Below are 9,645 nucleotides of genomic sequence, written 5' to 3'. Positions count from 1 at the left end.
TCGATATAAATGCAATTTGTTTTCAATATAAATGTGAGATATATAGACTCAATGTGATAGAGTAGAGATGTGAGCTCTGTCAGATTCATCAAAGAGAAAGCTGAGCTGTTATTGTTCAATCCACACAAGCGGAACACTAAGAGAACAGACCTGTCCAAACATGTTTGCTAACGCGTGATTGGTTCCCAGAACATTACTCTATTACTCGTGAGCACGATCAGATTATAACATGTTCAGCATCCATATTCTTCCGTTAACGCGTGATTGGTTCCCAGAACATTACTCTATTACTCGTGAGCACGATCAGATTATAACATGTTCAGCATCCAGATTCTTCCGTTAACGCGTGATTGGTTCCCAGAAAATTACTCTATTACTCGTGAGCACGATCAGATTATAACATGTTCAGCATCCAGATTCTTCCGTTAACGCGTGATTGGTTCCCAGAACATTACTCTATTACTCGTGAGCACGATCAGATTATAACATGTTCAGCATCCAGATTCTTCCGTTAACGCGTGATTGGTTCCCAGAACATTACTCTATTACTCGTGAGCACGATCAGATTATAACATGTTCAGCATCCAGATTCTTCCGTTAACGCGTGATTGGTTCCCAGAACATTACTCTATTACTCGTGAGCACGATCAGATTATAACATGTTCAGCATCCAGATTCTTCCGTTAACGCGTGATTGGTTCCCAGAACATTACTCTATTACTCGTGAGCACGATCAGATTATAACATGTTCAGCATCCAGATTCTTCCGTTAACGCGTGATTGGTTCCCAGAAAATTACTCTATTACTCGTGAGCACGATCAGATTATAACATGTTCAGCATCCAGATTCTTCCGTTAACGCGTGATTGGTTCCCAGAACATTACTCTATTACTCGTGAGCACGATCAGATTATAACATGTTCAGCATCCAGATTCTTCCGTTAACGCGTGATTGGTTCCCAGAAAATTACTCTATTACTCGTGAGCACGATCAGATTATAACATGTTCAGCATCCAGATTCTTCCGTTAACGCGTGATTGGTTCCCAGAACATTACTCTATTACTCGTGAGCACGATCAGATTATAACATGTTCAGCATCCAGATTCTTCCGTTAACGCGTGATTGGTTCCCAGAAAATTACTCTATTACTCGTGAGCACGATCAGATTATAACATGTTCAGCATCCAGATTCTTCCGTTAACGCGTGATTGGTTCCCAGAACATTACTCTATTACTCGTGAGCACGATCAGATTATAACATGTTCAGCATCCAGATTCTTCCGTTAACGCGTGATTGGTTCCCAGAACATTACTCTATTACTCGTGAGCACGATCAGATTATAACATGTTCAGCATCCAGATTCTTCCGTTAACGCGTGATTGGTTCCCAGAACATTACTCTATTACTCGTGAGCACGATCAGATTATAACATGTTCAGCATCCAGATTCTTCCGTTAACGCGTGATTGGTTCCCAGAAAATTACTCTATTACTCGTGAGCACGATCAGATTATAACATGTTCAGCATCCAGATTCTTCCGTTAACGCGTGATTGGTTCCCAGAACATTACTCTATTACTCGTGAGCACGATCAGATTATAACATGTTCAGCATCCAGATTCTTCCGTTAACGCGTGATTGGTTCCCAGAAAATTACTCTATTACTCGTGAGCACGATCAGATTATAACATGTTCAGCATCCAGATTCTTCCGTTAACGCGTGATTGGTTCCCAGAAAATTACTCTATTACTCGTGAGCACGATCAGATTATAACATGTTCAGCATCCAGATTCTTCCGTTAACGCGTGATTGGTTCCCAGAACATTACTCTATTACTCGTGAGCACGATCAGATTATAACATGTTCAGCATCCAGATTCTTCCGTTAACGCGTGATTGGTTCCCAGAACATTACTCCATTACTCGTGAGCGACATCAAATAATATTTTCAGCATCTACATTCTTCCGTCAACGCATGATTGGTTCCCAGAACGTTACTCTATTACTCGTGAGCGACATCAAATAATATTTTCAGCATCTACATTCTTCCGTCAACGCATGATTGGTTCCCAGAACATTACTCCATTACTCGTGAGCGACATCAAATAATATTTTCAGCATCTACATTCTTCCGTCAACGCATGATTGGTTCCCAGAACGTTACTCCATTACTCGTGAGCGACATCAAATAATATTTTCAGCATCTACATTCTTCCGTCAACGCATGATTGGTTCCCAGAACGTTACTCCATTACTCGTGAGCGACATCAAATAATATTTTCAGCATCTACATTCTTCCGTCAACGCATGATTGGTTCCCAGAACGTTACTCCATTACTCGTGAGCGACATCAAATAATATTTTCAGCATCTACATTCTTCCGTCAACGCATGATTGGTTCCCAGAACGTTACTCCATTACTCGTGAGCGACATCAAATAATATTTTCAGCATCTACATTCTTCCGTCAACGCATGATTGGTTCCCAGAACGTTACTCTATTACTCGTGAGCGAGACAAAATTATAAAACTTGCAGTATCCAGATTCTTCCGATAACGCGTGATTTGTTCCCAGAACATTACTCTATTACTCGTGAGCGAGACCAAATTATAAAACTTGCAGTATCCAGATTCTTCCGATAACGCGTGATTAGTTCCCAGAACATTACTCCATTACTCATGAGCGCGATCAGGTTTGATCATTTGCAGTATCCAGATTCCACTGTTAACGCGTGATTGGTTCCCAGAACATTACTCCATTACTCGGGGGCGCGATCAGATTATAACATTTTCAGCATCCAGATTATTCCTTTAACGTGGGATTGCCTCCATTTTATTAATATTTGTCTAATGTATATCACCTGCTAAATTTCAGTAATTTAATTTCACAACAAGCATAATATAATATTTAAAAATTCTATTCTTACTTGAAAATACAATAAAACATTTCAAACAAGTACTATTATAGGTACAGCTATCCTTTATGAAGTACCAACATATGAAGCTATAAAGTACACATTACTGACCACACCGCATTGTAGAATGTACTGCATCTGTGTACACAGGTCAATCATTGTAAGAGCCCTCCCTAATGAAACCATTAAACTTGCATCGCGGAGTAGAAACCAACCGATTTTAGCTTATTATTCGGCCTTCCTTAATCATTAAAATATTTGTCTTACAAAGTTCAATGATTCATTTCATGCTACAAGTATAGAAAGAATTTTAAAAAATGGGCAAGAACACCACTTATTAAAAGAAGATACGGGTTCGCTACACCACGTTCGCTTAACAGTCTTAGCTGATAGGTTCAATGCAAAATGCAAAAGTCTAGGCTCATTTCATTGTTGACAGATTTAACGACAGCTAATCACAAGAAAAACAAATCTTACATCCACTGGCAAACAAAAGAGAAATCGTGTCAGCTTACGTGTGTGAGGCTTCAACGACGCTCAGCCAAATTGCATGGTTGGACATGCACCATCATAAAACTCTTTCTTGTCTATGTAGAAGTTTCATGCAAGATTTGTAGTGTGCAGGTGAAATATTTTTCAAAATATATTTCAACGGTATATTCACATTTGTTCATTAAATTGGTTACATACCATATTAGTTTAAATTATGTCATACACCCACCCATCATAAAGTTATATTGTATGTGTTGGATAGGCTACATGTACACGTGTTTAAAACTCTTACGAGTTTATTAAGTTTGTTTACAAATTTATTTATTCTACTATATTCTAGTTGCCATCAAGGTTACCCATAAGACAATGTAAAAGTATTTGCTAACGCTCAGCCAAACCCCATGAAGTGACATGCACCATCATCAAACTCAGTATTCCATGTATGTAAGTGAAGCTTCATGTACAATTTAAGGTCTGTAGGCCAAAATATCATGCGGACATACAGACAGATATACAGACAGAAATTAAATTTATCCAGCTCGTCTAGTGATATGCTTCGTTAACGATCAGAAAATAAACATTCAATTATATTAAAGTTTAAATTAAAATAAATCTATTGAATTAAAAAACGTATATAAACTTGTTTGGAGTTTTTACTGAACCCAGAGGTAAATTGCATTTTATTGATTATTTAAATTTAATTTTGTCATTATTCATTACGCTTTTATATGAGTATTGTCAAAACAATTAATGGATGGGGTTATATTTGTTTTAATATTGATTTGTTATATTGAAGCATTCAAAGTAGTAACACTTTTAAAATGATGTTATATTATAGTTATCATTCACGAAAAAATTATATGCACTTGTAATAAAACCTTTAAAAATGAATGGTGTATTATTAAATTTGACATTTCAGGGATGCACTAGAACTCTCATGAAAGCAACGGGGGTAAATATGTTACACTGGAGCCAATCTGACAGCGCCCTGACATTTGAAATCTCTAAAGACTTGTGGATAGACTTTTATGCCTGATTCCAAGAGTTTACTAATAACCTGTCATAATATCTTTACAAGAAGTAAGTTAAACTTACCGAGTAATCTAAACAATTAACTGCCATGACGTTAACAGGAAAAACAGATGTTAAACTTAACATTATTAATTAAAGAAAAATATAATTGTTTCAGGTTGTTCAATTCCAACTATTTTTATGAAGTTGTAGTTATCCTGGCTATTTAAATCGTTAAATTAATATACCATTCCCAAAATTCTGATCAAAGATACTATATAGGAAGTATGAATGATAATCTATTAAATAGTGATAAGCATATAAGATTTTAGAAGAGTTAATAATGCTTTAAACATTCATTTTTAATTCGTATGAAATTTTATATAAAAATTGCATAACTGTAAAGCAGCCCACTATTTTGATTAATTTATTAGCAACGCAAATATGAAATAACTAACAAAAACATTACTCCATAATTATTATAAAGCTCCTGTTTATTGTTATTACTTCAAAGATTGCCCTATATTCTTTGATATCACTTCGTGTATTGCTGCTACGATATTGTAAACATTACAAAACTGTATACAACTATCATGTTGTTATAAATTCTTACGAGATATATATAACAAGCTAAAACCTAATATAACATAGTCGTTAACAACATGCACATATCTAACCTCGTTCAGACTAGCTATAAGATGCTAATTTAAACTCCAGCCCTTTACGGAATGCTGTGTCTGCTTTCTTTTAAAGCGGAAGGAGATATCAAAATAGGTACTATAAGTAGTTTTGCCTTAAAGGTCACGAGATATAAAAAGATCTTAAAATAATTAATATAATTTTAATGATCTTACAGTTATGAAATCTGTTTTAATATTATTCTACGGTGGGTAATAGCTTAAATATAATTATTAGTTTTCTAACCATTATACGATTTATCTCTTATATGCCATGGTGCAATCATAAAATGAACATTGAAATGAAAATAAAAAGACAACGCTTATTTTAAGTTATCCGAAAATTGATCACAATGTGACAAATACAATTGTATTAACCTATTTAAATTTTGATCAACGGTGGTTAAAATAATTTCAACTAAATCTAATTAAAGCAATGATCTAGATGAGGTGGTAATATTTTCATAATTGTAATCATTGATAATTCCAGTGTCTGTACTTATATTTACATAATGTTAGAAATCATTATAAATATTCTTCCCCTTAAATATATGTTTGTTTATACAGTTTTAAAAATATTTTATGTCATTAAGTCATGTTTTAAGTGGCAATTTACTAGAATTAAAAAATAGTTACAAAAACAAATTAAGAAAGCAAGAACCAATACCAGTTCCAAAGCCTAACTTAGCATTTTTTTCAAATAGTTATTGTTTTTTGGGACCTAAAATGTTTAGTATAATTTCTTCAATTATTAGTTGTGAGAATATAAAGTTATTTTCAAAAACATTAAAGAAGTGGTTATTGGGTTTTGATAAATTAGATTTTCTTCTCTGCATAGATTCCTAGTTAATTAAAGAAAGTAACAGTAAATTTTAGTTTGAATTTATTTAAGTGGATTTTCATTTGCTTTGTAACTGCAGCAGCACACTTTTAATCAATTTTTTTAGGAGCTTATAAAAAAATCAAAGTTTAGTTGAAATTTTCTTTGAGCTAAAAAAGATTTTTGTTATAAAAGGAACCTCTCCACGGGCACTTGCCTCTAGAGGCCCTAGTTATTTTTGAAAATATTTCTTTTAATTTACGAGTGTTTTTGTTTTAATTTTATTTACAAGAATGTTACATTTTTATTTAAGTTTGCTCATTAGGTTTGTACATTGTGTATACATTTGGTTGTTTAGGTTACTTTATTGATGTATTACATTGTGTATACCAATGTATATAATGTGTTATTGTAATATTTTCAAAAATAAATCATATTCTATTCTATTCTATTCTAATCATGACAACCTACCGTATTGAAATACCAAATTTGACTAAAATACTGTATTTAAGGATAAGATTTATAACCATCATGTTTTATGTTACAACTATTTTTTCTAAATAATTTGGTAACATAATTGAAGAAGCAACATATCGACTTCCTTAAGAAAGATGCTGGACTGGGTAATATGAACAATAGTCAAAATATTACGAGAAACAGTTCATTCACAAGTATAGATGAAAATGTTATTTGTTCATCTATATTTAATTCATACACTTATTGAGTTCACCAAGTAATATTTTACATTCTTTAACAATCCAGAATAGAATTTTCATCCCAAAGCGAACAGCGATCTGGAGAGATTTCCTGACCCATTATCACTCCGTCATTACCTCTAACTTGTTCAATAGAAGAGCACCCCTTCCTCCCCCAGCATCATTTCCACCCCAGCCAGGCGATATCGAGATCGTCATTAGAAAACGTTTACGTGTATAATTGGTCTCATTGCAATAAATACGAAAAAGAAAATCATGCTTCACAACGAAATCTGAAGGTCACTCCAGTAAGTTTAATAAGAGAAGTTTTTCTCAATTAACGCCCGCTATTAAAATGTTTCAGAACAATTCATTAACTCGTTTGCTTCTAATTGATACGCTTATTTTACAACTCTTTATTTAGCACGAATTTAGGGAAAACTTCGAAGGCCTGGAATATTTTTATTTCTGTTTGTCTGTCCGTATGTCCGCTCAATATATCAAAAACTAACTAACGTATAGAATTTTAAGTTTTAAGTTCTAAGTTTCATATATATATATATATATATATATATATATATATATATATATATATATATATATATATATATATATATATATATATATATATATATATATACACACTGGCAACATTAAAATCAATGGTGTTGCATGTCACTCCATCGAATTTTGCATAGCGTTAGTGAACGGTTTTACATTCGTGTTATAAGCAAAAATAATGGCAATGAAGAAGATGCTGAGCAAATATATTTTTATACAAACTGAGTACAATCATATGATATTTTAACATGAGACCCTGTAATACATATATGCCTAACCTAACTACCATAGATTTACACATATATATATATATATACGGTATCATTTAGTATACCTACTGTGAAGGAAACAGGATTTTTTCGGACATTTGCTATCGTTCAGTGAAACAAGAAATTTCCGTGAACAATGGCAAATGTCCGAAAAAAATCCTGTTTCCTTCACAATCCTTCCATCGTCAAAAATACCTACTGTATATAATACTTTATATGCACTAATAACGGATTTAATCAGTTATAAAAGTTACTCATTCAGTTGCAAAATACATTGAAGTAAACTAGGATTGGAACATCTCCGAGTATAAATTAGTACAAACCACTTAAAGACTGCGGTATAAATTTTGAAGGGCGGAATAGGAACACGAGTTAAGATAGCCACTGAAGGCTTAGGACAATCGGGGAACGAAGGAATGGAATAGAGTCACGTCCGGCAAATCTCTGTAGGGCTGGTCTGAATGTCCTGTATTGGAGGGATCTGACCCTCTCAGGTTCATTGGCATTCCTCTCGACTTTGCGTGAAAAATGTTTAGCGTAAGTGCTCCTGAACGTTTTATCCTCCAGTAAGCCTACGTGCGCTGCGGGGACGTGACGTCACCCACCACAGTAAGAACAATGCTGATAACAGTAACATTCAGTGGTGTTTAACCGTGAATTGACATAAGTCAACTATGAGAACTGTGGCACCCACAAACTCGTACTTCCATTAAAATTATAAATGGGCAAAATAATTCAAATTTTGGAGAAAAATGGAGTTTACTTAAGAAGGTAATTTATTTAAATGCCAAGTACATCGTACTGAACATTTAAACATACAAGGATGAGAATGCTTTCCATATGGAAAGTATTTCAAAATGCATTAGAGGTTTTTGGTAAATGTAGACTATCTAAATCTGTATTCATCTTCAATAAATAAAGCGGATAACAGTTTGTGGCGAATGGATTTAATCCCTCTGTACTGATCCAGTTGTATGACTTTTGTAAATCCAAAACAATTTGAGGCAAAAATCATTTAGATGTGATTTTCAGAACCTTTAAAACCCTACGAGTGATCTTAAATTATTAGTACACAATAAAATTCACTAAGGAATCAATTTAATATGAATCCAGACATTTAATAATCAAAGCAACGTCTTGTTCAAATCTTTATTGTTGTGTTTAACCTTTACAAAAATAGCCCAGTATCGTCCAAAGTTACCGCCCACTAATCTCGAGTCATGGGTTCGATTTTCCAGTGAGGATAAGCAAATTTAATGGGTTCAGACCACTTTTCCAATGAAATCTTTACAATGATCAATCTTAAAGTACAATGAAAATCACTCACAACATCAAAAGCCGTTCAAGTGTAGTGAGTAAAATTAAGATTCCTGAAAAACTGTCAATTATTGGGCAAATTGAAGATCGATTGAAAGCATTTACAATACACTTTTACTTAAAATGTTTCCTTCTTAGTTTTACGATTCTGTGAATCCTATTTATAGTTCCCAAACTTTTTACTAAATCTTTGGTTAACTACCTTTGAATACTTCTATTGAATATACAGTTATGTATTCGTGTATTAGTATAAGAATTGTCATACAGAACGGGCTAGTAGACACAAGTTGGCCAATTCACAAACAGAGCTGTCTGCAAGTGTGAGGTTTGATTAGATTGATTGATTCTCCCCATACCAAAGTTGGCTCCCCCACTTCCTGGACTGTCCGGTCTCATCACTTACTGTCCGCCTTTCCTCACCCCACAATATCCGCGACTTTCAGCAACTTATGTGCTTCCTCAGTTGCATTCTTTCATGGGCCAGTTGAAGAAAATAGAAACTACCGCATTAAGAAAAGTTTAAATGAGCAGCCCCGTAAAGTAAGGGATGTTGAACAAATGTGATGCATTTAAAATTACTGAATGGTTTTACAACGCGTTATAAATGTGCAGAACATTCCAAGTAAAATACATCAAAAAGGTTCAGCAACTTTTGAAGATGAGATTCTAAACAGAAAGTAAATTGGTCAGGCTATCTAAGGTTTAAACACACACCAACATAGCTTGTAACGTAGTAGTAAGGGATTGTCTAGATACTTCTATTCTCTGATCTACACTACATGGCATGTTTTTTCTAGATTGTACATTGTACTTTATTCATGTTAACTGTGTATTATTGTGGTACTTCAGTAAGTGTTTCCTGAGTAGTTGTTCTAATTATGATGAGT

Source organism: Homalodisca vitripennis, chromosome 3 (genome assembly GCF_021130785.1).
Source record: "Homalodisca vitripennis isolate AUS2020 chromosome 3, UT_GWSS_2.1, whole genome shotgun sequence".
NCBI classification, from domain to species: domain Eukaryota; kingdom Metazoa; phylum Arthropoda; class Insecta; order Hemiptera; family Cicadellidae; genus Homalodisca; species Homalodisca vitripennis.
This window is presented reverse-complemented; position numbering follows the sequence as displayed.